Here is a 24,953-nt window from a genome sequence, read left to right as displayed (position 1 = left end):
TCAGAATTACGGGGTTTGCTGTTAACGCTGATTCAAAGCACCCCAGCCGACGCTGTGGGCGTAATAATCGAGCTCGACACAGTCCGCAAAAGAAATAATTTTAGCAGAGCGTGGTTTCGATCCACGGACCTCTGGGTTATGGGCCCAGCACGCTTCCACTGCGCCACTCTGCTGGCTGGGGTTGCGCCGGCTCTGCGCCACGTGACGTGGGACACTTGGAAAGTGTTGTCTGCGTCGCTTTCACACGCCTGTATTTAATTGCGTATCATCTCCTACAGCTCTCAGCTTGACTTGTCTCGACTTTGCTCGACTGACGCTACGCTGACGCCTGCAGGCAGCGATATTTACCACGATCGACTCGACATGCAGCTGCGAGATGCACAGGAGCAACAAAGCACTCCACGATGCGGCGACATACGAAATCCACTGGCCAGCTACGCGTCGGCAACTAACAAAATGCCGACCCTGCCAGGATTCGAACCTGGAATCTTCTGATCCGTAATCAGACGCGTTATCCGTTGCGCCACAGGGCCAGTGGCAGCATTTATTTCTACGAGACAAGTGCAATTCGCTAAGAAACGTGTTCTCCATGGCTGAGCAAGCTCCCAAGGAAGGTACCTCTCGTCCAGCTGCGTGGCCGCAGTGCGCCTGCAGAGCTTAGAGCTTGCCACGCATCTGCTCTCGCTGTTCGACAAGTAGCAGAAGGCAAGGCGCGCGTTTTCCCGCGTTTTCTCGACGACCAGAGCCGGTTGATGTGCATGTAAGCGTAGCATATGAAACAAGAATAGCACGAAGCATTGGTAGTCAGGTGCCAAAGTCGCAGTATGGCATCAGGTGGCGATCGTATGTTTCTGTGGCCACCACTGGTTTGCAGCAAAGTGAATACCGCTAACTGAGAGCACTGTGTTGTAGCCCCAGTGGCGCAATTGGTTAGCGCACGGTACTTATAAGACAGTAGCCGTGAGCAATGCCGGGGTTGTGAGTTCGAGCCTCACCTGGGGCATACTTTTAATTCTTAGCAGCTGTCTCTGACAGCAACAGGAGGCTAGGTTTGAGATGTATCAGCTATTTGAGTAACATAATTGTGCATTCGAGACGCTAGCTGCGTCTTCCTCGGTAGTATAGTGGTTAGTATCCCCGCCTGTCACGCGGGAGACCGGGGTTCGACTCCCCGCCGGGGAGGCACATCCGATTTTTAATTGCTGCTCTATCACTCGCCGAACTTAGTGTAGGACGTTTGCGGCTACTAGCACCATATCTCTCGCACACAGGCATGTGTGTACAGCGCATCCTCGGTAGTATAGTGGTTAGTATCCCCGCCTGTCACGCGGGAGACCGGGGTTCGATTCCCCGCCGGGGAGATGCGATTTTTATCTCACAAACCTGTTCGAGTGTTGCGCGTATGGGGGTCGTAAGAGCATTAACTTTGCGATCGTGGAGTGTAGTTGGTGCGAAATCTTAAAAAATGCTACATCTTAGGAAGTGGTTCTCGCATTCTTCACACTTCAGAATTACGGGGTTTGCTGTTAACGCTGAATCAAAGCACCCCAGCCGACCCTGTGGGCGTAATAATCGAGCTCGACACAGTCCGCAAAAGAAATAATTTTAGCAGAGCGTGGTTTCGATCCACGGACCTCTGGGTTATGGGCCCAGCACGCTTCCACTGCGCCACTCTGCTGGCTGGGGTTGCGCCGGCTCTGCGCCACGTGACGTGGGACACTTGGAAAGTGTTGTCTGCGTCGCTTTCACACGCCTGTATTTAATTGCGTATCATCTCCTACAGCTCTCAGCTTGACTTGTCTCGACTGACGCTACGCTGACGCCTGCAGGCAGCGATATTTACTACGATCGACTCGACATGCAGCTGCGAGATGCACAGGAGCAACAAAGCACTCCACGATGCGGCGACATACGAAATCCACTGGCCAGCTACGCGTCGGCAACTAACAAAATGCCGACCCTGCCAGGATTCGAACCTGGAATCTTCTGATCCGTAGTCAGACGCGTTATCCGTTGCGCCACAGGTCCAGTGGCAGCATTTCTTTCTACGAGACAAGTGCAATTCGCTAAGAAACGTGTTCTCCATGGCTGAGCAAGCTCCCAAGGAAGGTACCTCTCGTCCAGCTGCGTGGCCGCAGTGCGCCTGCAGAGCTTAGAGCTTGCCACGCATCTGCTCTCGCTGTTCGACAGGTAGCAGAAGGCAAGGCGCGCGTTTTCCCGCGTTTTCTCGACGACCAGAGCCGGTTGATGTGCATGTAAGCGTAGCATATGAAACAAGAATAGCACGAAGCATTGGTAGTCAGGTGCCAAAGTCGCAGTATGGCATCAGGTGGCGATCGTATGTTTCTGTGGCCACCACTGGTTTGCAGCAAAGTGAATACCGCTAACTGAGAGCACTGTGTTGTAGCCCCAGTGGCGCAATTGGTTAGCGCACGGTACTTATAAGGCAGTAGCCGTGAGCAATGCCGGGGTTGTGAGTTCGAGCCTCACCTGGGGCATACTTTTAATTCTTAGCAGCTGTCTCTGACAGCAACAGGAGGCTAGGTTTGAGATGTATCAGCTATTTGAGTAACATAATTGTGCATTCGAGACGCTAGCTGCGTCTTCCTCGGTAGTATAGTGGTTAGTATCCCCGCCTGTCACGCGGGAGACCGGGGTTCGATTCCCCGCCGGGGAGGCACATCCGATTTTTAATTGCTGCTCTATCACTCGCCGAACTTAGTGTAGGACGTTTGCGGCTACTAGCACCATATCTCTCGCACACAGGCATGTGTGTACAGCGCATCCTCGGTAGTATAGTGGTTAGTATCCCCGCCTGTCACGCGGGAGACCGGGGTTCGTTTCCCCGCCGGGGAGGTGCGTTTTTTATCTCACAAACCTGTTCGAGTGTTGCGCGTATGGGGGTCGTAAGAGCATTAACTTTGCGATCGTGGAGTGTAGTTGGTGCGAAATCTTAAAAAATGCTACATCTTAGGAAGTGGTTCTCGCATTCTTCACACTTCAGAATTACGGGGTTTGCTGTTAACGCTGAATCAAAGCACCCCAGCCGACGCTGTGGGCGTAATAATCGAGCTCGACACAGTCCGCAAAAGAAATAATTTTAGCAGAGCGTGGTTTCTTTTTTTTTTTTTTTTTTTTTTCGCCTTAACCACTTTTTTTTTTTTTTTTTTTTTTTTTTTTTTTTTTTTTTTTTTTTCTTGAAGTGCTCTTATGGTTTAATCTGAAGGGCCGGTCGTTGACGAGGAACGGTACCAATGAAGAGTGAGGAGGTGTTATCCAACACCTTGCTTTTCAAAAATAATGGCGATCATGTTTCCAAAATTTTTTTTGACTGCGGAGGACCGTGTCATTTGCCACTGTGCTGTTCGCATGTAAGTTTCAAAACTTACGAGATCGTCGTCGCCAATGTGGCAAATAACATATGTCACATAGTGTCCCAGTAGCCACATCACAGTGTTGTTCTTGGTCGCAGGATAATATGTGGTGTCTGGCCAGAGGAGGAAATCGGTGGAGTGACTGGCCGCACTGCTGCGAGTTAAGAGACCCAAACGTTGTTGCACCCATTTCCAGTTAAGTAGATGGCCACCGCATGTAAATCTGTGGCGTAAGGTGTCGACCAGGCCACAACGCGCACATCGATCACTGTCTTGTAAGCCTATGCGGTGCAACCGTTCATTTGTGGGGATAACATTATTAACAACCTGATACCACGTGGATGCCACAACGGAAGTATGGATGGATAAACTGATGTTGTGCCAGACTATATTCCATTGGACACTTGGGTGTTTGATTTCCATGGGGTGGTGTATCATAGTTCGATGCCATCTGTCGAGCAGAACCTTTGTCGATAAATCCGACCTGTGAACAACGGCGCCCCCGATGTAACTTACTTCGAGATAATAGTACCGGACATGTTTTAGTTGAAAATTGATGTGTCCTACAGCAGTGGGTGGACGGAGATCTATAGGACGTAAAATGTGGAAGAGCCAATGAGTTACACTGAGCGGGTCCTTCCTCAACAACATGGTAATGCGTTTGATGTACAAGGCCGTACACTTTCTGTCGATGTCTGGTAAATTGAGTCCTCCAGCCTTCCGTGGCATGGTCAATGTGGTATATTTCGATTTAAAAATGTTCCCTTTCCAGAGAAAATAGTTGGAGATTTTCATAAGTCGCTTCGCCTGTAACTTTGGAATCGGAAAAATTTGGGCCATGTAGTAGGCTTTACTGAAAATGTAAGTGTCGAGGAGACGAATTCGTTGAAGCAGGTTAATAGACCGCCAGTTGTTTTCGCGAATAGCTCCGTGCATGGAATCGGCGATCCGCCGCCAATTTTTGGCACACATTTTCAGTGGGCATCGATCGACAATCATACCTAAGGTTGTGTGGGTTTCCGCAGTTTGTGCCCACGGGACGGTTACGTTTGCCAATCCACGGATTTTGACGAATCTGCATTTATCGGTGTTGATTCGTGCTCCAGAGACACGGCAGTAGTCATCAATTTCGGACTTAAGGATGGGTATTTCTTCTTCGGCCCGTATTAAAACCCCGACATCATCGGCGTAAGCGCGAACCACAAAAGAAGGACCGGTCGTGGTCAGGCCGGTCAGTTTATCGTCGACGGAGCGTAGGAATGGTTCGAGCGCCAGCACGAACAAGAGCATGGAGAGGGGGCTCCCCTGCGGGACCCCTCTTTGAATCTCGATAGGCTGCGTGAGCTGTCCATTGACGCTAACCTTTGTTGTGATACCAGTTATCAGGTGTCGTATGACGGCAATAACGCTTTCATTGAATCCACAATGCTGCAGGAAACGCATGAGATAATCATGACTCACACGATCGAATGCTTTAGAAAAGTCAACAAATAAGAGTGCACAGTTCACGTTAGTCACCGATGCTATTGAAATAATGTCTCTATATTCCGAGATGGGTGTCATAATGGACCGACCAGGGAAACAGGATTGATGATTTTGGACCACCTTTTTCACCACCGCCGTTAGTCTGCTATTAAGTGCTCTGGCAAAAGTTTTATAATCGAAATTGAGTAGAGTTATCGGACGATAATGATCAAGATCTTTCCGGTGTTTGCGTTTTGGAACCAAGACAATTCTGCCTTCCTTGAGGTCTGCCGGCAAGGGAGTCCCGCGCATCACCTCGTTGAGGACTGTTGTAAAGGCTTGTCCAATGAGAGGCCAGAAGCGCACGTAGAATTCTTTCGGCAGCCCATCAGGGCCGGGGGATTTTTGTGACGGGGAACTAGTCATCAGGTCCAGGACGTCATCCGCATCAAAATCTTGCAATATCGCGCAGTTATCGGCGTGCGTGACTTCTGAAGGTGGAGTACAGAAAGCCACAGTGTCAACAGTCCCACGGGTAGCACATTGCGAGTACAGTTGAGTAAAATATTCGGCAACGGCGCGAAGGATATCCCTCTGATGAGTGAGGAGGACCCCATCAGCGGTCTCAAGTTCCTCAATAAACGTTCTCTGGCGGTTCGCACGGTGCTTGATGAGGTGGTACAGGGACGTGACTTCGTCTTCCTGAAGCGACTTAGTTTGAGCTTTGGTCTGCAGCCCCGCAAGTTGTGTACGCTTTATGGCTAGTAGTTTGGCCTTGATTTTCTTGATCCCTTCCAAGTTCGTATTCGTTACGGTTACTTGCGTATACAACTCCCGCAATACCGTCTGGTAAAAATCGATGGTTCGTTTGGTATCCTGGGCTCGTTGTCAGCCATAATTTTTCAGAGTTTGTCTCATCCTCCGTTTGACTACCTCATTCCACCAGGCGATATTGGTAGCGTACTTACAACGTCGCTTGAGACAGTCCGTCCACGTCGCATGAATAACATCTTGTATGTAATTATCCGTCAGGAGAGAAACATTGAGGCTCCATTGATTCCGGAATCGGTGAGTCCGTTGTCTGTCTAAACTGATCGTTACGGAAAGGGCACAATGGTCTGAAAAGCTAGCTGGAATGACATCCGTGTCGAGAACACGATGGCAGATATTCTCCGTGACGTACAACCGATCAAGGCGGCTGCATGCCGTCGAAGTAAAGTACGTAAATTTAACCTTAGTGGGGTTCTTGAGTTCCCATGCATCCTGCATTCGCAGATGACGTACCAGATCATGCAATTCCCGACAGTAATTGAAGTTCGGAGACTGATCTTTTCGATTGAGGACACAATTGAAGTCGCCACTAAGGATGAATTGTGATGGGTTCCGTCGCAACAAATAGATGATGTCTTCTTTGAAAAATTTGGCTCTGTCGGATTTGCGAGTTGAACCAGACGGTGCGTAGATGTTCACTATGGTGACGTCAAAAATTTGACAGGCAATACCTCTACCACACTCGAGTATTTCAATACTTCGAACAGGGATGCCCTCGCGTAATAAAATGGCTGTGCCTGTGCTCGTGTCTTTCGTTACATTTGCTATCGTATGAAAACCAGGGACGGTGAGACTTAACATAGACACTTCCTGTAGGAGTACAACATCGGCTTCAGAGTCGTAGATAAACTGTCGCAACAACGCTGTTTTCAAAGCTGACGTGATCTTGTTAATATTAAGAGACAGAAATTTATATGCCTGGGTCGTGCCCATCGAAGGAGGAAGAAAGCTGCATTGCATTAGCGGCCCAGTCCATCGCACTGTCAGACTGCGAATTTACAGTGCCAGGTTCGCGTCCAGATTCCGCGGCTCCTTTGGTCGGAGTCTTTCTTCGGGCCGCGGAGACATTTGGTTTGGGTTTAGTTTTCCGTCGTCCACCAGTCGGGAGTTCCATGGCAGAAGGTGGGGTGGGCGGATCATGACTGAAATCGGTAGTCGGAGTGCCGGCTTCCTCCACTGTAGCTAACTCGTGCGAAATTGCGGCGGCGGAAAGCAAGGTGTGTTTGTTTGTATCCACACGGTCTGTTGGTAAACAGTCTTCCGGCCTCTGAGGTTGGTTGTGTTCAGCGACGGGCGGGTTGGTGTTTACAACGGTCTCCGGACCAACGTCCTCGTCGGGTGTCTGTAGAGCCGACATCGGACGGTCGTCCACTTGTTGTGCATCCAAGTCGTGTAGTGGCGGGCCGGCCGGCGGCGTCACAACAGTCAGCTGTAAACACTGGTCGACACCGTTGTTGACCGACGCCGCCGGGGAAGCAGCGGCGTCGGAGCCCTCATCTATGCTGTCCACGGCAAGGGTTTCCTGCGAGGGAGGGTTCGCATCCGTGACAGATATCTGGTCGTTGGCCGACAACTCTTCATCAGTTCCACTATCGTCACAGGTACGACGTCGTTTGTTACCGACCGATAACGTTGTGCTGACAGCAAGTGGAAGCTTCTCGCTCTTTTGTGCTAAAGGCGGGAAGGACTCGTTGCTAAGATCGGGTTCAACGGCCTCTGACGTACTGGGTTGCAAAGTTGTCTCCCCCAACCTCTGATGTTGGGTCATAATATCAGCTAGTGTCAACCTCTGGCGTTTTTGTAAGGAGTTTTTAAGCACGAAAACACGCCGAGGACAATCACTGCGTAAATGACCGCTCTCGTTACAAATATAACAAGTTTCTACTTGCCCACTATAAACGACATGTACTTTATAGCCACAGACCACGATATTCGAGGGAATATTAACTTTAATGCTCATATCAACAGAACGAACCCCACTGTAGCATTGCAATTTGTGTTGGCTAGACCATTTTTCCATTCTGATTTGCCGAATATCACCGTATTTAGCAAGAACATCCTTCAACAGGTAATTGTCAACTTCTGGTGGCAAATTGAAGACCCGAACCTGCTTATATTCAACATCAGCATTAGTGATTATCACGGTACTCACCGACTGGTCTCGATGATGGAATTCCGCCTTTCCTCCAGTTTTCTGCAAGATTTTCTCCAGTTGTAACGGAGTGAGAAACTTGACAAAGAAACAGTAATCCGCCATATCATAGTACGCTGTGTGAACCTGGTCGGACGTTATCCCAATTATATCCACAATCCAATCATGAATTTCCAGGGAGCTTGGTTGCACAAGACGCGAAGCCTTGTCAAACTCAAAACACAATGTATTCTTTCGGGGAACCGATTTAGCCATAACTGTAACGACAAGCGGCCGAAACCGCTAGTAAGATAAACAAGACGACGAGAAGAGACAAAATCTCAAAATACAACGACAAAACGCACAATCACAGTTACAAGAAACGATCAAAACACGGCTTGCGGCGCTACGACGGCACGGAAGTTTAGGCACGTCCGATCGCTGTCGCGGCTCAAGCGCAACTTATTTCGATCCACGGACCTCTGGGTTATGGGCCCAGCACACTTCCACTGCGCCACTCTGCTGGCTGGGGTTGCGCCGGCTCTGCGCCACGTGACGTGGGACACTTGGAAAGTGTTGTCTGCGTCGCTTTCACACGCCTGTATTTAATTGCGTATCATCTCCTACAGCTCTCAGCTTGACTTGTCTCGACTGACGCTACGCTGACGCCTGCAGGCAGCGATATTTACCACGATCGACTCGACATGCAGCTGCGAGATGCACAGGAGCAACAAAGCACTCCACGATGCGGCGACATACGAAATCCACTGGCCAGCTACGCGTCGGCAACTAACAAAATGCCGACCCTGCCAGGATTCGAACCTGGAATCTTCTGATCCGTAATCAGACGCGTTATCCGTTGCGCCACAGGGCCAGTGGCAGCATTTATTTCTACGAGACAAGTGCAATTCGCTAAGAAACGTGTTCTCCATGGCTGAGCAAGCTCCCAAGGAAGGTACCTCTCGTCCAGCTGCGTGGCCGCAGTGCGCCTGCAGAGCTTAGAGCTTGCCACGCATCTGCTCTCGCTGTTCGACAAGTAGCAGAAGGCAAGGCGCGCGTTTTCCCGCGTTTTCTCGACGACCAGAGCCGGTTGATGTGCATGTAAGCGTAGCATATGAAACAAGAATAGCACGAAGCATTGGTAGTCAGGTGCCAAAGTCGCAGTATGGCATCAGGTGGCGATCGTATGTTTCTGTGGCCACCACTGGTTTGCAGCAAAGTGAATACCGCTAACTGAGAGCACTGTGTTGTAGCCCAAGTGGCGCAATTGGTTAGCGCACGGTACTTATAAGACAGTAGCCGTGAGCAATGCCGGGGTTGTGAGTTCGAGCCTCACCTGGGGCATACTTTTAATTCTTAGCAGCTGTCTCTGACAGCAACAGGAGGCTAGGTTTGAGATGTATCAGCTATTTGAGTAACATAATTGTGCATTCGAGACGCTAGCTGCGTCTTCCTCGGTAGTATAGTGGTTAGTATCCCCGCCTGTCACGCGGGAGACCGGGGTTCGACTCCCCGCCGGGGAGGCACATCCGATTTTTAATTGCTGCTCTATCACTCGCCGAACTTAGTGTAGGACGTTTGCGGCTACTAGCACCATATCTCTCGCACACAGGCATGTGTGTACAGCGCATCCTCGGTGGTATAGTGGTTAGTATCCCCGCCTGTCACGCGGGAGACCGGGGTTCGATTCCCCGCCGGGGAGATGCGATTTTTATCTCACAAACCTGTTCGAGTGTTGCGCGTATGGGGGTCGTAAGAGCATTAACTTTGCGATCGTGGAGTGTAGTTGGTGCGAAATCTTAAAAAATGCTACATCTTAGGAAGTGGTTCTCGCATTCTTCACACTTCAGAATTACGGGGTTTGCTGTTAACGCTGAATCAAAGCACCCCAGCCGACCCTGTGGGCGTAATAATCGAGCTCGACACAGTCCGCAAAAGAAATAATTTTAGCAGAGCGTGGTTTCGATCCACGGACCTCTGGGTTATGGGCCCAGCACGCTTCCACTGCGCCACTCTGCTGGCTGGGGTTGCGCCGGCTCTGCGCCACGTGACGTGGGACACTTGGAAAGTGTTGTCTGCGTCGCTTTCACACGCCTGTATTTAATTGCGTATCATCTCCTACAGCTCTCAGCTTGACTTGTCTCGACTGACGCTACGCTGACGCCTGCAGGCAGCGATATTTACCACGATCGACTCGACATGCAGCTGCGAGATGCACAGGAGCAACAAAGCACTCCACGATGCGGCGACATACGAAATCCACTGGCCAGCTACGCGTCGGCAACTAACAAAATGCCGACCCTGCCAGGATTCGAACCTGGAATCTTCTGATCCGTAGTCAGACGCGTTATCCGTTGCGCCACAGGGCCAGTGGCAGCATTTCTTTCTACGAGACAAGTGCAATTCGCTAAGAAACGTGTTCTCCATGGCTGAGCAAGCTCCCAAGGAAGGTACCTCTCGTCCAGCTGCGTGGCCGCAGTGCGCCTGCAGAGCTTAGAGCTTGCCACGCATCTGCTCTCGCTGTTCGACAGGTAGCAGAAGGCAAGGCGCGCGTTTTCCCGCGTTTTCTCGACGACCAGAGCCGGTTGATGTGCATGTAAGCGTAGCATATGAAACAAGAATAGCACGAAGCATTGGTAGTCAGGTGCCAAAGTCGCAGTATGGCATCAGGTGGCGATCGTATGTTTCTGTGGCCACCACTGGTTTGCAGCAAAGTGAATACCGCTAACTGAGAGCACTGTGTTGTAGCCCCAGTGGCGCAATTGGTTAGCGCACGGTACTTATAAGGCAGTAGCCGTGAGCAATGCCGGGGTTGTGAGTTCGAGCCTCACCTGGGGCATACTTTTAATTCTTAGCAGCTGTCTCTGACAGCAACAGGAGGCTAGGCTTGAGATGTATCAGCTATTTGAGTAACATAATTGTGCATTCGAGACGCTAGCTGCGTCTTCCTCGGTAGTATAGTGGTTAGTATCCCCGCCTGTCACGCGGGAGACCGGGGTTCGATTCCCCGCCGGGGAGGCACATCCGATTTTTAATTGCTGCTCTATCACTCGCCGAACTTAGTGTAGGACGTTTGCGGCTACTAGCACCATATCTCTCGCACACAGGCATGTGTGTACAGCGCATCCTCGGTAGTATAGTGGTTAGTATCCCCGCCTGTCACGCGGGAGACCGGGGTTCGATTCCCCGCCGGGGAGATGCGATTTTTATCTCACAAACCTGTTCGAGTGTTGCGCGTATGGGGGTCGTAAGAGCATTAACTTTGCGATCGTGGAGTGTAGTTGGTGCGAAATCTTAAAAAATGCTACATCTTAGGAAGTGGTTCTCGCATTCTTCACACTTCAGAATTACGGGGTTTGCTGTTAACGCTGAATCAAAGCACCCCAGCCGACGCTGTGGGCGTAATAATCGAGCTCGACACAGTCCGCAAAAGAAATAATTTTAGCAGAGCGTGGTTTCGATCCACGGACCTCTGGGTTATGGGCCCAGCACGCTTCCACTGCGCCACTCTGCTGGCTGGGGTTGCGCCGGCTCTGCGCCACGTGACGTGGGACACTTGGAAAGTGTTGTCTGCGTCGCTTTCACACGCCTGTATTTAATTGCGTATCATCTCCTACAGCTCTCAGCTTGACTTGTCTCGACTGACGCTACGCTGACGCCTGCAGGCAGCGATATTTACCACGATCGACTCGACATGCAGCTGCGAGATGCACAGGAGCAACAAAGCACTCCACGATGCGGCGACATACGAAATCCACTGGCCAGCTACGCGTCGGCAACTAACAAAATGCCGACCCTGCCAGGATTCAAACCTGGAATCTTCTGATCCGTAGTCAGACGCGTTATCCGTTGCGCCACAGGGCCAGTGGCAGCATTTCTTTCTACGAGACAAGTGCAATTCGCTAAGAAACGTGTTCTCCATGGCTGAGCAAGCTCCCAAGGAAGGTACCTCTCGTCCAGCTGCGTGGCCGCAGTGCGCCTGCAGAGCTTAGAGCTTGCCACGCATCTGCTCTCGCTGTTCGACAGGTATCAGAAGGCAAGGCGCGCGTTTTCCCGCGTTTTCTCGACGACCAGAGCCGGTTGATGTGCATGTAAGCGTAGCATATGAAACAAGAATAGCACGAAGCATTGGTAGTCAGGTGCCAAAGTCGCAGTATGGCATCAGGTGGCGATCGTATGTTTCTGTGGCCACCACTGGTTTGCAGCAAAGTGAATACCGCTAACTGAGAGCACTGTGTTGTAGCCCCAGTGGCGCAATTGGTTAGCGCACGGTACTTATAAGGCAGTAGCCGTGAGCAATGCCGGGGTTGTGAGTTCGAGCCTCACCTGGGGCATACTTTTAATTCTTAGCAGCTGTCTCTGACAGCAACAGGAGGCTAGGTTTGAGATGTATCAGCTATTTGAGTAACATAATTGTGCATTCGAGACGCTAGCTGCGTCTTCCTCGGTAGTATAGTGGTTAGTATCCCCGCCTGTCACGCGGGAGACCGGGGTTCGATTCCCCGCCGGGGAGGCACATCCGATTTTTAATTGCTGCTCTATAACTCGCCGAACTTAGTGTAGGACGTTTGCGGCTACTAGCACCATATCTCTCGCACACAGGCATCTGTGTACAGCGCATTCTCGGTAGTATAGTGGTTAGTATCCCCGCCTGTCACGCGGGAGACCGGGGTTCGATTCCCCGCTGGGGAGATGCGATTTTTATCTCACAAACCTGTTCGAGTGTTGCGCGTATGGGGGTCGTAAGAGCATTAACTTTGCGATCGTGGAGTGTAGTTGGTGCGAAATCTTAAAAAATGCTACATCTTAGGAAGTGGTTCTCGCATTCTTCACACTTCAGAATTACGGGGTTTCCTGTTAACGCTGAATCAAAGCACCCCAGCCGACGCTGTGGGCGTAATAATCGAGCTCGACACAGTCCGCAAAAGAAATAATTTTAGCAGAGCGTGGTTTCGATCCACGGACCTCTGGGTTATGGGCCCAGCACGCTTCCACTGCGCCACTCTGCTGGCTGGGGTTGCGCCGGCTCTGCGCCACGTGACGTGGGACACTTGGAAAGTGTTGTCTGCGTCGCTTTCACACGCCTGTATTTAATTGCGTATCATCTCCTACAGCTCTCAGCTTGACTTGTCTCGACTGACGCTACGCTGACGCCTGCAGGCAGCGATATTTACCACGATCGACTCGACATGCAGCTGCGAGATGCACAGGAGCAACAAAGCACTCCACGATGCGGCGACATACGAAATCCACTGGCCAGCTACGCGTCGGCAACTAACAAAATGCCGACCCTGCCAGGATTCGAACCTGGAATCTTCTGATCCGTAGTCAGACGCGTTATCCGTTGCGCCACAGGCCCAGTGGCAGCATTTCTTTCTACGAGACAAGTGCAATTCGCTAAGAAACGTGTTCTCCATGGCTGAGCAAGCTCCCAAGGAAGGTACCTCTCGTCCAGCTGCGTGGCCGCAGTGCGCCTGCAGAGCTTAGAGCTTGCCACGCATCTGCTCTCGCTGTTCGACAGGTAGCAGAAGGCAAGGCGCGCGTTTTCCCGCGTTTTCTCGACGACCAGAGCCGGTTGATGTGCATGTAAGCGTAGCATATGAAACAAGAATAGCACGAAGCATTGGTAGTCAGGTGCCAAAGTCGCAGTATGGCATCAGGTGGCGATCGTATGTTTCTGTGGCCACCACTGGTTTGCAGCAAAGTGAATACCGCTAACTGAGAGCACTGTGTTGTAGCCCCAGTGGCGCAATTGGTTAGCGCACGGTACTTATAAGGCAGTAGCCGTGAGCAATGCCGGGGTTGTGAGTTCGAGCCTCACCTGGAGCATACTTTTAATTCTTAGCAGCTGTCTCTGACAGCAACATGAGGCTAGGTTTGAGATGTATCAGCTATTTGAGTAACGTAATTGTGCATTCGAGACGCTAGCTGCGTCTTCCTCGGTAGTATAGTGGTTAGTATCCCCGCCTGTCACGCGGGTGACCGGGGTTCGATTCCCCGCCGGGGAGGCACATCCGATTTTTAATTGCTGCTCTATCACTCGCCGAACTTAGTGTAGGACGTTTGCGGCTACTAGCACCATATCTCTCGCACACAGGCATGTGTGTACAGCGCATCCTCGGTAGTATAGTGGTTAGTATCCCCGCCTGTCACGCGGGAGACCGGGGTTCGATTCCCCGCCGGGGAGATGCGATTTTTATCTCACAAACCTGTTCGAGTGTTGCGCGTATGGGGGTCGTAAGAGCATAAACTTTGCGATCGTGGAGTGTAGTTGGTGCGAAATCTTAAAAAATGCTACATCTTAGGAAGTGGTTCTCGCATTCTTCACACTTCAGAATTACGGGGTTTGCTGTTAACGCTGAATCAAAGCACCCCAGCCGACGCTGTGGGCGTAATAATCGAGCTCGACACAGTCCGCAAAAGAAATAATTTTAGCAGAGCGTGGTTTCGATCCACGGACCTCTGGGTTATGGGCCCAGCACGCTTCCACTGCGCCACTCTGCTGGCTGGGGTTGCGCCGGCTCTGCGCCACGTGACGTGGGACACTTGGAAAGTGTTGTCTGCGTCGCTTTCACACGCCTGTATTTAATTGCGTATCATCTCCTACAGCTCTCAGCTTGACTTGTCTCGACTGACGCTACGCTGACGCCTGCAGGCAGCGATATTTACCACGATCGACTCGACATGCAGCTGCGAGATGCACAGGAGCAACAAAGCACTCCACGATGCGGCGACATACGAAATCCACTGGCCAGCTACGCGTCGGCAACTAACAAAATGCCGACACTGCCAGGATTCGAACCTGGAATCTTCTGATCCGTAGTCAGACGCGTTATCCGTTGCGCCACAGGGCCAGTGGCAGCATTTCTTTCTACGAGACAAGTGCAATTCGCTAAGAAACGTGTTCTCCATGGCTGAGCAAGCTCCCAAGGAAGGTACCTCTCGTCCAGCTGCGTGGCCGCAGTGCGCCTGCAGAGCTTAGAGCTTGCCACGCATCTGCTCTCGCTGTTCGACAGGTAGCAGAAGGCAAGGCGCGCGTTTTCCCGCGTTTTCTCGACGACCAGAGCCGGTTGATGTGCATGTAAGCGTAGCATATGAAACAAGAATAGCACGAAGCATTGGTAGTCAGGTGCCAAAGTCGCAGTATGGCATCAGGTGGCGATCGTATGTTTCTGTGGCCACCACTGGTTTGCAGCAAAGTGAATACCGCTAACTGAGAGCACTGTGTTGTAGCCCCAGTGGCGCAATTGGTTAGCGCACGGTACTTATAAGGCAGTAGCCGTGAGCAATGCCGGGGTTGTGAGTTCGAGCCTCACCTGGGGCATACTTTTAATTCTTAGCAGCTGTCTCTGACAGCAACAGGAGGCTAGGTTTGAGATGTATCAGCTATTTGAGTAACATAATTGTGCATTCGAGACGCTAGCTGCGTCTTCCTCGGTAGTATAGTGGTTAGTATCCCCGCCTGTCACGCGGGAGACCGGGGTTCGATTCCCCGACGGGGAGGCACATCCGATTTTTAATTGCTGCTCTATCACTCGCCGAACTTAGTGTAGGACGTTTGCGGCTACTAGCACCATATCTCTCGCACACAGGCATGTGTGTACAGCGCATCCTCGGTAGTATAGTGGTTAGTATCCCCGCCTGTCACGCGGGAGACCGGGGTTCGATTCCCCGCCGGGGAGATGCGATTTTTATCTCACAAACCTGTTCGAGTGTTGCGCGTATGGGGGTCGTAAGAGCATTAACTTTGCGATCGTGGAGTGTAGTTGGTGCGAAATCTTAAAAAATGCTACATCTTAGGAAGTGGTTCTCGCATTCTTCACACTTCAGAATTACGGGGTTTGCTGTTAACGCTGAATCAAAGCACCCCAGCCGACGCTGTGGGCGTAATAATCGAGCTCGACACAGTCCGCAAAAGAAATAATTTTAGCAGAGCGTGGTTTCGATCCACGGACGTCTGGGTTATGGGCCCAGCACGCTTCCACTGCGCCACTCTGCTGGCTGGGGTTGCGCCGGCTCTGCGCCACGTGACGTGGGACACTTGGAAAGTGTTGTCTGCGTCGCTTTCACACGCCTGTATTTAATTGCGTATCATCTCCTACAGCTCTCAGCTTGACTTGTCTCGACTTTGCTCGACTGACGCTACGCTGACGCTTGCAGGCAGCGATATTTACCACGATCGACTCGACATGCAGCTGCGAGATGCACAGGAGCAACAAAGCACTCCACGATGCGGCGACATACGAAATCCACTGGCCAGCTACGCGTCGGCAACTAACAAAATGCCGACCCTGCCAGGATTCGAACCTGGAATCTTCTGATCCGTAGTCAGACGCGTTATCCGTTGCGCCACAGGCCCAGTGGCAGCATTTCTTTCTACGAGACAAGTGCAATTCGCTAAGAAACGTGTTCTCCATGGCTGAGCAAGCTCCCAAGGAAGGTACCTCTCGTCCAGCTGCGTGGCCGCAGTGCGCCTGCAGAGCTTAGAGCTTGCCACGCATCTGCTCTCGCTGTTCGACAGGTAGCAGAAGGCAAGGCGCGCGTTTTCCCGCGTTTTCTCGACGACCAGAGCCGGTTGATGTGCATGTAAGCGTAGCATATGAAACAAGAATAGCACGAAGCATTGGTAGTCAGGTGCCAAAGTCGCAGTATGGCATCAGGTGGCGATCGTATGTTTCTGTGGCCACCACTGGTTTGCAGCAAAGTGAATACCGCTAACTGAGAGCACTGTGTTGTAGCCCCAGTGGCGCAATTGGTTAGCGCACGGTACTTATAAGGCAGTAGCCGTGAGCAATGCCGGGGTTGTGAGTTCGAGCCTCACCTGGAGCATACTTTTAATTCTTAGCAGCTGTCTCTGACAGCAACATGAGGCTAGGTTTGAGATGTATCAGCTATTTGAGTAACATAATTGTGCATTCGAGACGCTAGCTGCGTCTTCCTCGGTAGTATAGTGGTTAGTATCCCCGCCTGTCACGCGGGTGACCGGGGTTCGATTCCCCGCCGGGGAGGCACATCCGATTTTTAATTGCTGCTCTATCACTCGCCGAACTTAGTGTAGGACGTTTGCGGCTACTAGCACCATATCTCTCGCACACAGGCATGTGTGTACAGCGCATCCTCGGTAGTATAGTGGTTAGTATCCCCGCCTGTCACGCGGGAGACCGGGGTTCGATTCCCCGCCGGGGAGATGCGATTTTTATCTCACAAACCTGTTCGAGTGTTGCGCGTATGGGGGTCGTAAGAGCATAAACTTCGCGATCGTGGAGTGTAGTTGGTGCGAAATCTTAAAAAATGCTACATCTTAGGAAGTGGTTCTCGCATTCTTCACACTTCAGAATTACGGGGTTTGCTGTTAACGCTGAATCAAAGCACCCCAGCCGACGCTGTGGGCGTAATAATCGAGCTCGACACAGTCCGCAAAAGAAATAATTTTAGCAGAGCGTGGTTTCGATCCACGGACCTCTGGGTTATGGGCCCAGCACGCTTCCACTGCGCCACTCTGCTGGCTGGGGTTGCGCCGGCTCTGCGCCACGTGACGTGGGACACTTGGAAAGTGTTGTCTGCGTCGCTTTCACACGCCTGTATTTAATTGCGTATCATCTCCTACAGCTCTCAGCTTGACTTGTCTCGACTGACGCTACGCTGACGCCTGCAGGCAGCGATATTTACCACGATCGACTCGACATGCAGCTGCGAGATGCACAGGAGCAACAAAGCACTCCACGATGCGGCGACATACGAAATCCACTGGCCAGCTACGCGTCGGCAACTAACAAAATGCCGACACTGCCAGGATTCGAACCTGGAATCTTCTGATCCGTAGTCAGACGCGTTATCCGTTGCGCCACAGGGCCAGTGGCAGCATTTCTTTCTACGAGACAAGTGCAATTCGCTAAGAAACGTGTTCTCCATGGCTGAGCAAGCTCCCAAGGAAGGTACCTCTCGTCCAGCTGCGTGGCCGCAGTGCGCCTGCAGAGCTTAGAGCTTGCCACGCATCTGCTCTCGCTGTTCGACAGGTAGCAGAAGGCAAGGCGCGCGTTTTCCCGCGTTTTCTCGACGACCAGAGCCGGTTGATGTGCATGTAAGCGTAGCATATGAAACAAGAATAGCACGAAGCATTGGTAGTCAGGTGCCAAAGTCGCAGTATGGCATCAGGTGGCGATCGTATGTTTCTGTGGCCACCACTGGTTTGCAGCAAAGTGAATACCGCTAACTGAGAGCACTGTGTTGTAGCCCCAGTGGCGCAATTGGTTAGCGCACGGTACTTATAAGGCAGTAGCCGTGAGCAATGCCGGGGTTGTGAGTTCGAGCCTCACCTGGGGCATACTTTTAATTCTTAGCAGCTGTCTCTGACAGCAACAGGAGGCTAGGTTTGAGATGTATCAGCTATTTGAGTAACATAATTGTGCATTCGAGACGCTAGCTGCGTCTTCCTCGGTAGTATAGTGGTTAGTATCCCCGCCTGTCACGCGGGAGACCGGGGTTCGATTCCCCGACGGGGAGGCACATCCGATTTTTAATTGCTGCTCTATCACTCGCCGAACTTAGTGTAGGACGTTTGCGGCTACTAGCACCATATCTCTCGCACACAGGCATGTGTGTACAGCGCATCCTCGGTAGTATAGTGGTTAGTATCCCCGCCTGTCACGCGGGAGACCGGGGTTCGATTCCCCGCCGGGGAGATGCGATTTTTATCTCACAAACCTGTTCGAGTGTTGCGCGTATGGGGGTCGTAAGAGCATTAACTTTGCGATCGTGGAGTGTAGTTGGTGCGAAATCTTAAAAAATGCTACATCTTAGGAAGTGGTTCTCGCATTCTTCACACTTCAGAATTACGGGGTTTGCTGTTAACGCTGAATCAAAGCACCCCAGCCGACGCTGTGGGCGTAATAATCGAGCTCGACACAGTCCGCAAAAGAAATAATTTTAGCAGAGCGTGGTTTCGATCCACGGACGTCTGGGTTATGGGCCCAGCACGCTTCCACTGCGCCACTCTGCTGGCTGGGGTTGCGCCGGCTCTGCGCCACGTGACGTGGGACACTTGGAAAGTGTTGTCTGCGTCGCTTTCACACGCCTGTATTTAATTGCGTATCATCTCCTACAGCTCTCAGCTTGACTTGTCTCGACTGACGCTACGCTGACGCCTGCAGGCAGCGATATTTACCACGATCGACTCGACATGCAGCTGCGAGATGCACAGGAGCAACAAAGCACTCCACGATGCGGCGACATACGAAATCCACTGGCCAGCTACGCGTCGGCAACTAACAAAATGCCGACCCTGCCAGGATTCGAACCTGGAATCTTCTGATCCGTAGTCAGACGCGTTATCCGTTGCGCCACAGGCCCAGTGGCAGCATTTCTTTCTACGAGACAAGTGCAATTCGCTAAGAAACGTGTTCTCCATGGCTGAGCAAGCTCCCAAGGAAGGTACCTCTCGTCCAGCTGCGTGGCCGCAGTGCGCCTGCAGAGCTTAGAGCTTGCCACGCATCTGCTCTCGCTGTTCGACAGGTAGCAGAAGGCAAGGCGCGCGTTTTCCCGCGTTTTCTCGACGACCAGAGCCGGTTGATGTGCATGTAAGCGTAGCATATGAAACAAGAATAGCACGAAGCATTGGTAGTCAGGTGCCAAAGTCGCAGTATGGCATCAGGTGGCGATCGTATGTTTCTGTGGCCACCACTGGTTTGCAGCAAAGTGAATACCGCTAACTGAGAGCACTGTGTTGTAGCCCCAGTGGCGCAATTGGTTAGCGCACGGTACTTATAAGGCAGTAGCCGTGAGCAATGCCGGGGTTGTGAGTTCGAGCCTCACCTGGAGCATACTTTTAATTCTTAGCAGCTGTCTCTGACAGCAACATGAGGCTAGGTTTGAGATGTATCAGCTATTTGAGTAACATAATTGTGCATTCGAGACGCTAGCTGCGTCTTCCTCGGTAGTATAGTGGTTAGTATCCCCGCCTGTCACGCGGGTGACCGGGGTTCGATTCCCCGCCGGGGAGGCACATCCGATTTTTAATTGCTGCTCTATCACTCGCCGAACTTAGTGTAGGACGTTTGCGGCTACTAGCACCATATCTCTCGCACACAGGCATGTGTGTACAGCGCATCCTCGGTAGTATAGTGGTTAGTATCCCCGCCTGTCACGCGGGAGACCGGGGTTCGATTCCCCGCCGGGGAGATGCGATTTTTATCTCACAAACCTGTTCGAGTGTTGCGCGTATGGGGGTCGTAAGAGCATAAACTTTGCGATCGTGGAGTGTAGTTGGTGCGAAATCTTAAAAAATGCTACATCTTAGGAAGTGGTTCTCGCATTCTTCACACTTCAGAATTACGGGGTTTGCTGTTAACGCTGAATCAAAGCACCCCAGCCGACGCTGTGGGCGTAATAATCGAGCTCGACACAGTCCGCAAAAGAAATAATTTTAGCAGAGCGTGGTTTCGATCCACGGACCTCTGGGTTATGGGCCCAGCACGCTTCCACTGCGCCACTCTGCTGGCTGGGGTTGCGCCGGCTCTGCGCCACGTGACGTGGGACACTTGGAAAGTGTTGTCTGCGTCGCTTTCACACGCCTGTATTTAATTGCGTATCATCTCCTACAGCTCTCAGCTTGACTTGTCTCGACTGACGCTACGCTGACGCCTGCAGGCAGCGATATTTACCACGATCGACTCGACATGCAGCTGCGAGATGCACAGGAGCAACAAAGCACTCCACGATGCGGCGACATACGAAATCCACTGGCCAGCTACGCGTCGGCAACTAACAAAATGCCGACACTGCCAGGATTCGAACCTGGAATCTTCTGATCCGTAGTCAGACGCGTTATCCGTTGCGCCACAGGGCCAGTGGCAGCATTTCTTTCTACGAGACAAGTGCAATTCGCTAAGAAACGTGTTCTCCATGGCTGAGCAAGCTCCCAAGGAAGGTACCTCTCGTCCAGCTGCGTGGCCGCAGTGCGCCTGCAGAGCTTAGAGCTTGCCACGCATCTGCTCTCGCTGTTCGACAGGTAGCAGAAGGCAAGGCGCGCGTTTTCCCGCGTTTTCTCGACGACCAGAGCCGGTTGATGTGCATGTAAGCGTAGCATATGAAACAAGAATAGCACGAAGCATTGGTAGTCAGGTGCCAAAGTCGCAGTATGGCATCAGGTGGCGATCGTATGTTTCTGTGGCCACCACTGGTTTGCAGCAAAGTGAATACCGCTAACTGAGAGCACTGTGTTGTAGCCCCAGTGGCGCAATTGGTTAGCGCACGGTACTTATAAGGCAGTAGCCGTGAGCAATGCCGGGGTTGTGAGTTCGAGCCTCACCTGGGGCATACTTTTAATTCTTAGCAGCTGTCTCTGACAGCAACAGGAGGCTAGGTTTGAGATGTATCAGCTATTTGAGTAACATAATTGTGCATTCGAGACGCTAGCTGCGTCTTCCTCGGTAGTATAGTGGTTAGTATCCCCGCCTGTCACGCGGGAGACCGGGGTTCGATTCCCCGACGGGGAGGCACATCCGATTTTTAATTGCTGCTCTATCACTCGCCGAACTTAGTGTAGGACGTTTGCGGCTACTAGCACCATATCTCTCGCACACAGGCATGTGTGTACAGCGCATCCTCGGTAGTATAGTGGTTAGTATCCCCGCCTGTCACGCGGGAGACCGGGGTTCGATTCCCCGCCGGGGAGATGCGATTTTTATCTCACAAACCTGTTCGAGTGTTGCGCGTATGGGGGTCGTAAGAGCATAAACTTTGCGATCGTGGAGTGTAGTTGGTGCGAAATCTTAAAAAATGCTACATCTTAGGAAGTGGTTCTCGCATTCTTCACACTTCAGAATTACGGGGTTTGCTGTTAACGCTGAATCAAAGCACCCCAGCCGACGCTGTGGGCGTAATAATCGAGCTCGACACAGTCCGCAAAAGAAATAATTTTAGCAGAGCGTGGTTTCGATCCACGGACGTCTGGGTTATGGGCCCAGCACGCTTCCACTGCGCCACTCTGCTGGCTGGGGTTGCGCCGGCTCTGCGCCACGTGACGTGGGACACTTGGAAAGTGTTGTCTGCGTCGCTTTCACACGCCTGTATTTAATTGCGTATCATCTCCTACAGCTCTCAGCTTGACTTGTCTCGACTTTGCTCGACTGACGCTACGCTGACGCTTGCAGGCAGCGATATTTACCACGATCGACTCGACATGCAGCTGCGAGATGCACAGGAGCAACAAAGCACTCCACGATGCGGCGACATACGAAATCCACTGGCCAGCTACGCGTCGGCAACTAACAAAATGCCGACCCTGCCAGGATTCGAACCTGGAATCTTCTGATCCGTAGTCAGACGCGTTATCCGTTGCGCCACAGGGCCAGTGGCAGCATTTCTTTCTACGAGACAAGTGCAATTCGCTAAGAAACGTGTTCTCCATGGCTGAGCAAGCTCCCAAGGAAGGTACCTCTCGTCCAGCTGCGTGGCCGCAGTGCGCCTGCAGAGCTTAGAGCTTGCCACGCATCTGCTCTCGCTGTTCGACAGGTAGCAGAAGGCAAGGCGCGCGTTTTCCCGCGTTTTCTCGACGACCAGAGCCGGTTGATGTGCATGTAAGCGTAGCATATGAAACAAGAATAGCACGAAGCATTGGTAGTCAGGTGCCAAAGTCGCAGTATGGCATCAGGTGGCGATCGTATGTTTCTGTGGCCACCACTGGTTTGCAGCAAAGTGAATACCGCTAACTGAGAGCACTGTGTTGTAGCCCCAGTGGCGCAATTGGTTAGCGCACGGTACTTATAAGGCAGTAGCCGTGAGCAATGCCGGGGTTGTGAGTTCGAGCCTCACCTGGGGCATACTTTTAATTCTTAGCAGCTGTCTCTGACAGCAACAGGAGGCTAGGTTTGAGATGTATCAGCTATTTGAGTAACATAATTGTGCATTCGAGACGCTAGCTGCGTCTTCCTCGGTAGTATAGTGGTTAGTATCCCCGCCTGTCACGCGGGAGACCGGGGTTCGATTCCCCGCCGGGGAGACACATCCGATTTTTAATTGCTGCTCTATCACTCGCCGAACTTAGTGTAGGACGTTTGCGGCTACTAGCGCCATATCTCTCGCACACAGGCATGTGTGTACAGCGCATCCTCGGTAGTATAGTGGTTAGTATCCCCGCCTGTCACGCGGGAGACCGGGGTTCGATTCCCCGCCGGGGAGATGCGATTTTTATCTCACAAACCTGTTCGAGTGTTGCGCGTATGGGGGTCGTAAGAGCATTAACTTTGCGATCGTGGAGTGTAGTTGGTGCGAAATCTTAAAAAATGCTACATCTTAGGAAGTGGTTCTCGCATTCTTCACACTTCAGAATTACGGGGTTTCCTGTTAACGCTGAATCAAAGCACCCCAGCCGACGCTGTGGGCGTAATAATCGAGCTCGACACAGTCCGCAAAAGAAATAATTTTAGCAGAGCGTGGTTTCGATCCACGGACCTCTGGGTTATGGGCCCAGCACGCTTCCACTGCGCCACTCTGCTGGCTGGGGTTGCGCCGGCTCTGCGCCACGTGACGTGGGACACTTGGAAAGTGTTGTCTGCGTCGCTTTCACACGCCTGTATTTAATTGCGTATCATCTCCTACAGCTCTCAGCTTGACTTGTCTCGACTGACGCTACGCTGACGCCTGCAGGCAGCGATATTTACCACGATCGACTCGACATGCAGCTGCGAGATGCACAGGAGCAACAAAGCACTCCACGATGCGGCGACATACGAAATCCACTGGCCAGCTACGCGTCGGCAACTAACAAAATGCCGACCCTGCCAGGATTCGAACCTGGAATCTTCTGATCCGTAGTCAGACGCGTTATCCGTTGCGCCACAGGCCCAGTGGCAGCATTTCTTTCTACGAGACAAGTGCAATTCGCTAAGAAACGTGTTCTCCATGGCTGAGCAAGCTCCCAAGGAAGGTACCTCTCGTCCAGCTGCGTGGCCGCAGTGCGCCTGCAGAGCTTAGAGCTTGCCACGCATCTGCTCTCGCTGTTCGACAGGTAGCAGAAGGCAAGGCGCGCGTTTTCCCGCGTTTTCTCGACGACCAGAGCCGGTTGATGTGCATGTAAGCGTAGCATATGAAACAAGAATAGCACGAAGCATTGGTAGTCAGGTGCCAAAGTCGCAGTATGGCATCAGGTGGCGATCGTATGTTTCTGTGGCCACCACTGGTTTGCAGCAAAGTGAATACCGCTAACTGAGAGCACTGTGTTGTAGCCCCAGTGGCGCAATTGGTTAGCGCACGGTACTTATAAGGCAGTAGCCGTGAGCAATGCCGGGGTTGTGAGTTCGAGCCTCACCTGGAGCATACTTTTAATTCTTAGCAGCTGTCTCTGACAGCAACATGAGGCTAGGTTTGAGATGTATCAGCTATTTGAGTAACATAATTGTGCATTCGAGACGCTAGCTGCGTCTTCCTCGGTAGTATAGTGGTTAGTATCCCCGCCTGTCACGCGGGTGACCGGGGTTCGATTCCCCGCCGGGGAGGCACATCCGATTTTTAATTGCTGCTCTATCACTCGCCGAACTTAGTGTAGGACGTTTGCGGCTACTAGCACCATATCTCTCGCACACAGGCATGTGTGTACAGCGCATCCTCGGTAGTATAGTGGTTAGTATCCCCGCCTGTCACGCGGGAGACCGGGGTTCGATTCCCCGCCGGGGAGATGCGATTTTTATCTCACAAACCTGTTCGAGTGTTGCGCGTATGGGGGTCGTAAGAGCATAAACTTTGCGATCGTGGAGTGTAGTTGGTGCGAAATCTTAAAAAATGCTACATCTTAGGAAGTGGTTCTCGCATTCTTCACACTTCAGAATTACGGGGTTTGCTGTTAACGCTGAATCAAAGCACCCCAGCCGACGCTGTGGGCGTAATAATCGAGCTCGACACAGTCCGCAAAAGAAATAATTTTAGCAGAGCGTGGTTTCGATCCACGGACCTCTGGGTTATGGGCCCAGCACGCTTCCACTGCGCCACTCTGCTGGCTGGGGTTGCGCCGGCTCTGCGCCACGTGACGTGGGACACTTGGAAAGTGTTGTCTGCGTCGCTTTCACACGCCTGTATTTAATTGCGTATCATCTCCTACAGCTCTCAGCTTGACTTGTCTCGACTGACGCTACGCTGACGCCTGCAGGCAGCGATATTTA

The 24,953-nt window shown here is 51.9% G+C and overlaps 65 non-coding genes across 65 annotated transcripts; 39 read left to right on the top strand and 26 right to left on the bottom strand.

Moving 5' to 3' along the window:
- Positions 1-101: 101 nt before the first annotated feature.
- On the bottom strand, positions 102-173 carry Trnam-cau (transfer RNA methionine (anticodon CAU)). The gene has a single exon. It is a non-coding gene; the product is annotated as a tRNA-Met (tRNA).
- A 287-nt stretch (positions 174-460) lies between these two features.
- On the bottom strand, positions 461-533 carry Trnar-acg (transfer RNA arginine (anticodon ACG)). The gene has a single exon. It is a non-coding gene; the product is annotated as a tRNA-Arg (tRNA).
- Positions 534-911: 378 nt separating this feature from the next.
- Positions 912-1,003, top strand: Trnai-uau (transfer RNA isoleucine (anticodon UAU)). Its single transcript is given in 2 exon segments — positions 912-949; positions 968-1,003. It is a non-coding gene; the product is annotated as a tRNA-Ile (tRNA).
- Positions 1,004-1,110: 107 nt separating this feature from the next.
- On the top strand, positions 1,111-1,182 carry Trnad-guc (transfer RNA aspartic acid (anticodon GUC)). Its single transcript has one exon. It is a non-coding gene; the product is annotated as a tRNA-Asp (tRNA).
- Positions 1,183-1,289: 107 nt separating this feature from the next.
- Trnad-guc (transfer RNA aspartic acid (anticodon GUC)) lies at positions 1,290-1,361 on the top strand. Its single transcript has one exon. It is a non-coding gene; the product is annotated as a tRNA-Asp (tRNA).
- A 245-nt stretch (positions 1,362-1,606) lies between these two features.
- Positions 1,607-1,678, bottom strand: Trnam-cau (transfer RNA methionine (anticodon CAU)). Its single transcript has one exon. It is a non-coding gene; the product is annotated as a tRNA-Met (tRNA).
- Positions 1,679-1,955: 277 nt separating this feature from the next.
- Trnar-acg (transfer RNA arginine (anticodon ACG)) lies at positions 1,956-2,028 on the bottom strand. The gene has a single exon. It is a non-coding gene; the product is annotated as a tRNA-Arg (tRNA).
- A 378-nt stretch (positions 2,029-2,406) lies between these two features.
- On the top strand, positions 2,407-2,498 carry Trnai-uau (transfer RNA isoleucine (anticodon UAU)). Its single transcript is given in 2 exon segments — positions 2,407-2,444; positions 2,463-2,498. It is a non-coding gene; the product is annotated as a tRNA-Ile (tRNA).
- Positions 2,499-2,605: 107 nt separating this feature from the next.
- Positions 2,606-2,677, top strand: Trnad-guc (transfer RNA aspartic acid (anticodon GUC)). Its single transcript has one exon. It is a non-coding gene; the product is annotated as a tRNA-Asp (tRNA).
- A 107-nt stretch (positions 2,678-2,784) lies between these two features.
- Trnad-guc (transfer RNA aspartic acid (anticodon GUC)) lies at positions 2,785-2,856 on the top strand. Its single transcript has one exon. It is a non-coding gene; the product is annotated as a tRNA-Asp (tRNA).
- Positions 2,857-8,601: 5,745 nt separating this feature from the next.
- Trnar-acg (transfer RNA arginine (anticodon ACG)) lies at positions 8,602-8,674 on the bottom strand. Its single transcript has one exon. It is a non-coding gene; the product is annotated as a tRNA-Arg (tRNA).
- Positions 8,675-9,052: 378 nt separating this feature from the next.
- Trnai-uau (transfer RNA isoleucine (anticodon UAU)) lies at positions 9,053-9,144 on the top strand. Its single transcript is given in 2 exon segments — positions 9,053-9,090; positions 9,109-9,144. It is a non-coding gene; the product is annotated as a tRNA-Ile (tRNA).
- Positions 9,145-9,251: 107 nt separating this feature from the next.
- On the top strand, positions 9,252-9,323 carry Trnad-guc (transfer RNA aspartic acid (anticodon GUC)). Its single transcript has one exon. It is a non-coding gene; the product is annotated as a tRNA-Asp (tRNA).
- A 107-nt stretch (positions 9,324-9,430) lies between these two features.
- Trnad-guc (transfer RNA aspartic acid (anticodon GUC)) lies at positions 9,431-9,502 on the top strand. The gene has a single exon. It is a non-coding gene; the product is annotated as a tRNA-Asp (tRNA).
- A 245-nt stretch (positions 9,503-9,747) lies between these two features.
- On the bottom strand, positions 9,748-9,819 carry Trnam-cau (transfer RNA methionine (anticodon CAU)). The gene has a single exon. It is a non-coding gene; the product is annotated as a tRNA-Met (tRNA).
- A 277-nt stretch (positions 9,820-10,096) lies between these two features.
- Trnar-acg (transfer RNA arginine (anticodon ACG)) lies at positions 10,097-10,169 on the bottom strand. Its single transcript has one exon. It is a non-coding gene; the product is annotated as a tRNA-Arg (tRNA).
- A 378-nt stretch (positions 10,170-10,547) lies between these two features.
- Positions 10,548-10,639, top strand: Trnai-uau (transfer RNA isoleucine (anticodon UAU)). The gene is given in 2 exon segments: positions 10,548-10,585; positions 10,604-10,639. It is a non-coding gene; the product is annotated as a tRNA-Ile (tRNA).
- A 107-nt stretch (positions 10,640-10,746) lies between these two features.
- Trnad-guc (transfer RNA aspartic acid (anticodon GUC)) lies at positions 10,747-10,818 on the top strand. The gene has a single exon. It is a non-coding gene; the product is annotated as a tRNA-Asp (tRNA).
- A 107-nt stretch (positions 10,819-10,925) lies between these two features.
- Positions 10,926-10,997, top strand: Trnad-guc (transfer RNA aspartic acid (anticodon GUC)). The gene has a single exon. It is a non-coding gene; the product is annotated as a tRNA-Asp (tRNA).
- Positions 10,998-11,242: 245 nt separating this feature from the next.
- On the bottom strand, positions 11,243-11,314 carry Trnam-cau (transfer RNA methionine (anticodon CAU)). Its single transcript has one exon. It is a non-coding gene; the product is annotated as a tRNA-Met (tRNA).
- Positions 11,315-11,591: 277 nt separating this feature from the next.
- Positions 11,592-11,664, bottom strand: Trnar-acg (transfer RNA arginine (anticodon ACG)). The gene has a single exon. It is a non-coding gene; the product is annotated as a tRNA-Arg (tRNA).
- A 378-nt stretch (positions 11,665-12,042) lies between these two features.
- Trnai-uau (transfer RNA isoleucine (anticodon UAU)) lies at positions 12,043-12,134 on the top strand. The gene is given in 2 exon segments: positions 12,043-12,080; positions 12,099-12,134. It is a non-coding gene; the product is annotated as a tRNA-Ile (tRNA).
- Positions 12,135-12,241: 107 nt separating this feature from the next.
- On the top strand, positions 12,242-12,313 carry Trnad-guc (transfer RNA aspartic acid (anticodon GUC)). Its single transcript has one exon. It is a non-coding gene; the product is annotated as a tRNA-Asp (tRNA).
- A 107-nt stretch (positions 12,314-12,420) lies between these two features.
- Positions 12,421-12,492, top strand: Trnad-guc (transfer RNA aspartic acid (anticodon GUC)). Its single transcript has one exon. It is a non-coding gene; the product is annotated as a tRNA-Asp (tRNA).
- A 245-nt stretch (positions 12,493-12,737) lies between these two features.
- Trnam-cau (transfer RNA methionine (anticodon CAU)) lies at positions 12,738-12,809 on the bottom strand. The gene has a single exon. It is a non-coding gene; the product is annotated as a tRNA-Met (tRNA).
- Positions 12,810-13,086: 277 nt separating this feature from the next.
- On the bottom strand, positions 13,087-13,159 carry Trnar-acg (transfer RNA arginine (anticodon ACG)). Its single transcript has one exon. It is a non-coding gene; the product is annotated as a tRNA-Arg (tRNA).
- Positions 13,160-13,537: 378 nt separating this feature from the next.
- On the top strand, positions 13,538-13,629 carry Trnai-uau (transfer RNA isoleucine (anticodon UAU)). The gene is given in 2 exon segments: positions 13,538-13,575; positions 13,594-13,629. It is a non-coding gene; the product is annotated as a tRNA-Ile (tRNA).
- Positions 13,630-13,736: 107 nt separating this feature from the next.
- Positions 13,737-13,808, top strand: Trnad-guc (transfer RNA aspartic acid (anticodon GUC)). Its single transcript has one exon. It is a non-coding gene; the product is annotated as a tRNA-Asp (tRNA).
- A 107-nt stretch (positions 13,809-13,915) lies between these two features.
- On the top strand, positions 13,916-13,987 carry Trnad-guc (transfer RNA aspartic acid (anticodon GUC)). The gene has a single exon. It is a non-coding gene; the product is annotated as a tRNA-Asp (tRNA).
- Positions 13,988-14,232: 245 nt separating this feature from the next.
- Trnam-cau (transfer RNA methionine (anticodon CAU)) lies at positions 14,233-14,304 on the bottom strand. Its single transcript has one exon. It is a non-coding gene; the product is annotated as a tRNA-Met (tRNA).
- Positions 14,305-14,581: 277 nt separating this feature from the next.
- Positions 14,582-14,654, bottom strand: Trnar-acg (transfer RNA arginine (anticodon ACG)). The gene has a single exon. It is a non-coding gene; the product is annotated as a tRNA-Arg (tRNA).
- A 378-nt stretch (positions 14,655-15,032) lies between these two features.
- Positions 15,033-15,124, top strand: Trnai-uau (transfer RNA isoleucine (anticodon UAU)). The gene is given in 2 exon segments: positions 15,033-15,070; positions 15,089-15,124. It is a non-coding gene; the product is annotated as a tRNA-Ile (tRNA).
- Positions 15,125-15,231: 107 nt separating this feature from the next.
- Trnad-guc (transfer RNA aspartic acid (anticodon GUC)) lies at positions 15,232-15,303 on the top strand. Its single transcript has one exon. It is a non-coding gene; the product is annotated as a tRNA-Asp (tRNA).
- Positions 15,304-15,410: 107 nt separating this feature from the next.
- Trnad-guc (transfer RNA aspartic acid (anticodon GUC)) lies at positions 15,411-15,482 on the top strand. The gene has a single exon. It is a non-coding gene; the product is annotated as a tRNA-Asp (tRNA).
- Positions 15,483-15,727: 245 nt separating this feature from the next.
- Positions 15,728-15,799, bottom strand: Trnam-cau (transfer RNA methionine (anticodon CAU)). The gene has a single exon. It is a non-coding gene; the product is annotated as a tRNA-Met (tRNA).
- A 287-nt stretch (positions 15,800-16,086) lies between these two features.
- Positions 16,087-16,159, bottom strand: Trnar-acg (transfer RNA arginine (anticodon ACG)). The gene has a single exon. It is a non-coding gene; the product is annotated as a tRNA-Arg (tRNA).
- A 378-nt stretch (positions 16,160-16,537) lies between these two features.
- On the top strand, positions 16,538-16,629 carry Trnai-uau (transfer RNA isoleucine (anticodon UAU)). The gene is given in 2 exon segments: positions 16,538-16,575; positions 16,594-16,629. It is a non-coding gene; the product is annotated as a tRNA-Ile (tRNA).
- Positions 16,630-16,736: 107 nt separating this feature from the next.
- Trnad-guc (transfer RNA aspartic acid (anticodon GUC)) lies at positions 16,737-16,808 on the top strand. The gene has a single exon. It is a non-coding gene; the product is annotated as a tRNA-Asp (tRNA).
- Positions 16,809-16,915: 107 nt separating this feature from the next.
- On the top strand, positions 16,916-16,987 carry Trnad-guc (transfer RNA aspartic acid (anticodon GUC)). Its single transcript has one exon. It is a non-coding gene; the product is annotated as a tRNA-Asp (tRNA).
- A 245-nt stretch (positions 16,988-17,232) lies between these two features.
- Positions 17,233-17,304, bottom strand: Trnam-cau (transfer RNA methionine (anticodon CAU)). The gene has a single exon. It is a non-coding gene; the product is annotated as a tRNA-Met (tRNA).
- A 277-nt stretch (positions 17,305-17,581) lies between these two features.
- On the bottom strand, positions 17,582-17,654 carry Trnar-acg (transfer RNA arginine (anticodon ACG)). Its single transcript has one exon. It is a non-coding gene; the product is annotated as a tRNA-Arg (tRNA).
- Positions 17,655-18,032: 378 nt separating this feature from the next.
- Trnai-uau (transfer RNA isoleucine (anticodon UAU)) lies at positions 18,033-18,124 on the top strand. The gene is given in 2 exon segments: positions 18,033-18,070; positions 18,089-18,124. It is a non-coding gene; the product is annotated as a tRNA-Ile (tRNA).
- A 107-nt stretch (positions 18,125-18,231) lies between these two features.
- Positions 18,232-18,303, top strand: Trnad-guc (transfer RNA aspartic acid (anticodon GUC)). The gene has a single exon. It is a non-coding gene; the product is annotated as a tRNA-Asp (tRNA).
- Positions 18,304-18,410: 107 nt separating this feature from the next.
- Trnad-guc (transfer RNA aspartic acid (anticodon GUC)) lies at positions 18,411-18,482 on the top strand. The gene has a single exon. It is a non-coding gene; the product is annotated as a tRNA-Asp (tRNA).
- Positions 18,483-18,727: 245 nt separating this feature from the next.
- Trnam-cau (transfer RNA methionine (anticodon CAU)) lies at positions 18,728-18,799 on the bottom strand. Its single transcript has one exon. It is a non-coding gene; the product is annotated as a tRNA-Met (tRNA).
- A 277-nt stretch (positions 18,800-19,076) lies between these two features.
- Trnar-acg (transfer RNA arginine (anticodon ACG)) lies at positions 19,077-19,149 on the bottom strand. Its single transcript has one exon. It is a non-coding gene; the product is annotated as a tRNA-Arg (tRNA).
- A 378-nt stretch (positions 19,150-19,527) lies between these two features.
- On the top strand, positions 19,528-19,619 carry Trnai-uau (transfer RNA isoleucine (anticodon UAU)). The gene is given in 2 exon segments: positions 19,528-19,565; positions 19,584-19,619. It is a non-coding gene; the product is annotated as a tRNA-Ile (tRNA).
- Positions 19,620-19,726: 107 nt separating this feature from the next.
- Trnad-guc (transfer RNA aspartic acid (anticodon GUC)) lies at positions 19,727-19,798 on the top strand. Its single transcript has one exon. It is a non-coding gene; the product is annotated as a tRNA-Asp (tRNA).
- Positions 19,799-19,905: 107 nt separating this feature from the next.
- On the top strand, positions 19,906-19,977 carry Trnad-guc (transfer RNA aspartic acid (anticodon GUC)). The gene has a single exon. It is a non-coding gene; the product is annotated as a tRNA-Asp (tRNA).
- Positions 19,978-20,222: 245 nt separating this feature from the next.
- Positions 20,223-20,294, bottom strand: Trnam-cau (transfer RNA methionine (anticodon CAU)). Its single transcript has one exon. It is a non-coding gene; the product is annotated as a tRNA-Met (tRNA).
- A 277-nt stretch (positions 20,295-20,571) lies between these two features.
- Positions 20,572-20,644, bottom strand: Trnar-acg (transfer RNA arginine (anticodon ACG)). The gene has a single exon. It is a non-coding gene; the product is annotated as a tRNA-Arg (tRNA).
- A 378-nt stretch (positions 20,645-21,022) lies between these two features.
- On the top strand, positions 21,023-21,114 carry Trnai-uau (transfer RNA isoleucine (anticodon UAU)). The gene is given in 2 exon segments: positions 21,023-21,060; positions 21,079-21,114. It is a non-coding gene; the product is annotated as a tRNA-Ile (tRNA).
- A 107-nt stretch (positions 21,115-21,221) lies between these two features.
- Positions 21,222-21,293, top strand: Trnad-guc (transfer RNA aspartic acid (anticodon GUC)). The gene has a single exon. It is a non-coding gene; the product is annotated as a tRNA-Asp (tRNA).
- Positions 21,294-21,400: 107 nt separating this feature from the next.
- On the top strand, positions 21,401-21,472 carry Trnad-guc (transfer RNA aspartic acid (anticodon GUC)). The gene has a single exon. It is a non-coding gene; the product is annotated as a tRNA-Asp (tRNA).
- A 245-nt stretch (positions 21,473-21,717) lies between these two features.
- Trnam-cau (transfer RNA methionine (anticodon CAU)) lies at positions 21,718-21,789 on the bottom strand. The gene has a single exon. It is a non-coding gene; the product is annotated as a tRNA-Met (tRNA).
- Positions 21,790-22,076: 287 nt separating this feature from the next.
- Positions 22,077-22,149, bottom strand: Trnar-acg (transfer RNA arginine (anticodon ACG)). Its single transcript has one exon. It is a non-coding gene; the product is annotated as a tRNA-Arg (tRNA).
- A 378-nt stretch (positions 22,150-22,527) lies between these two features.
- On the top strand, positions 22,528-22,619 carry Trnai-uau (transfer RNA isoleucine (anticodon UAU)). Its single transcript is given in 2 exon segments — positions 22,528-22,565; positions 22,584-22,619. It is a non-coding gene; the product is annotated as a tRNA-Ile (tRNA).
- A 107-nt stretch (positions 22,620-22,726) lies between these two features.
- Positions 22,727-22,798, top strand: Trnad-guc (transfer RNA aspartic acid (anticodon GUC)). The gene has a single exon. It is a non-coding gene; the product is annotated as a tRNA-Asp (tRNA).
- A 107-nt stretch (positions 22,799-22,905) lies between these two features.
- Positions 22,906-22,977, top strand: Trnad-guc (transfer RNA aspartic acid (anticodon GUC)). Its single transcript has one exon. It is a non-coding gene; the product is annotated as a tRNA-Asp (tRNA).
- Positions 22,978-23,222: 245 nt separating this feature from the next.
- Trnam-cau (transfer RNA methionine (anticodon CAU)) lies at positions 23,223-23,294 on the bottom strand. The gene has a single exon. It is a non-coding gene; the product is annotated as a tRNA-Met (tRNA).
- A 277-nt stretch (positions 23,295-23,571) lies between these two features.
- On the bottom strand, positions 23,572-23,644 carry Trnar-acg (transfer RNA arginine (anticodon ACG)). The gene has a single exon. It is a non-coding gene; the product is annotated as a tRNA-Arg (tRNA).
- A 378-nt stretch (positions 23,645-24,022) lies between these two features.
- On the top strand, positions 24,023-24,114 carry Trnai-uau (transfer RNA isoleucine (anticodon UAU)). Its single transcript is given in 2 exon segments — positions 24,023-24,060; positions 24,079-24,114. It is a non-coding gene; the product is annotated as a tRNA-Ile (tRNA).
- A 107-nt stretch (positions 24,115-24,221) lies between these two features.
- Trnad-guc (transfer RNA aspartic acid (anticodon GUC)) lies at positions 24,222-24,293 on the top strand. The gene has a single exon. It is a non-coding gene; the product is annotated as a tRNA-Asp (tRNA).
- A 107-nt stretch (positions 24,294-24,400) lies between these two features.
- On the top strand, positions 24,401-24,472 carry Trnad-guc (transfer RNA aspartic acid (anticodon GUC)). Its single transcript has one exon. It is a non-coding gene; the product is annotated as a tRNA-Asp (tRNA).
- A 245-nt stretch (positions 24,473-24,717) lies between these two features.
- Trnam-cau (transfer RNA methionine (anticodon CAU)) lies at positions 24,718-24,789 on the bottom strand. The gene has a single exon. It is a non-coding gene; the product is annotated as a tRNA-Met (tRNA).
- Positions 24,790-24,953: the final 164 nt, after the last annotated feature.

This window comes from Schistocerca serialis, chromosome 9, assembly GCF_023864345.2.
Source record: "Schistocerca serialis cubense isolate TAMUIC-IGC-003099 chromosome 9, iqSchSeri2.2, whole genome shotgun sequence".
Lineage (NCBI taxonomy): Eukaryota > Metazoa > Arthropoda > Insecta > Orthoptera > Acrididae > Schistocerca > Schistocerca serialis.
This window is presented reverse-complemented; position numbering and strand designations above follow the sequence as displayed.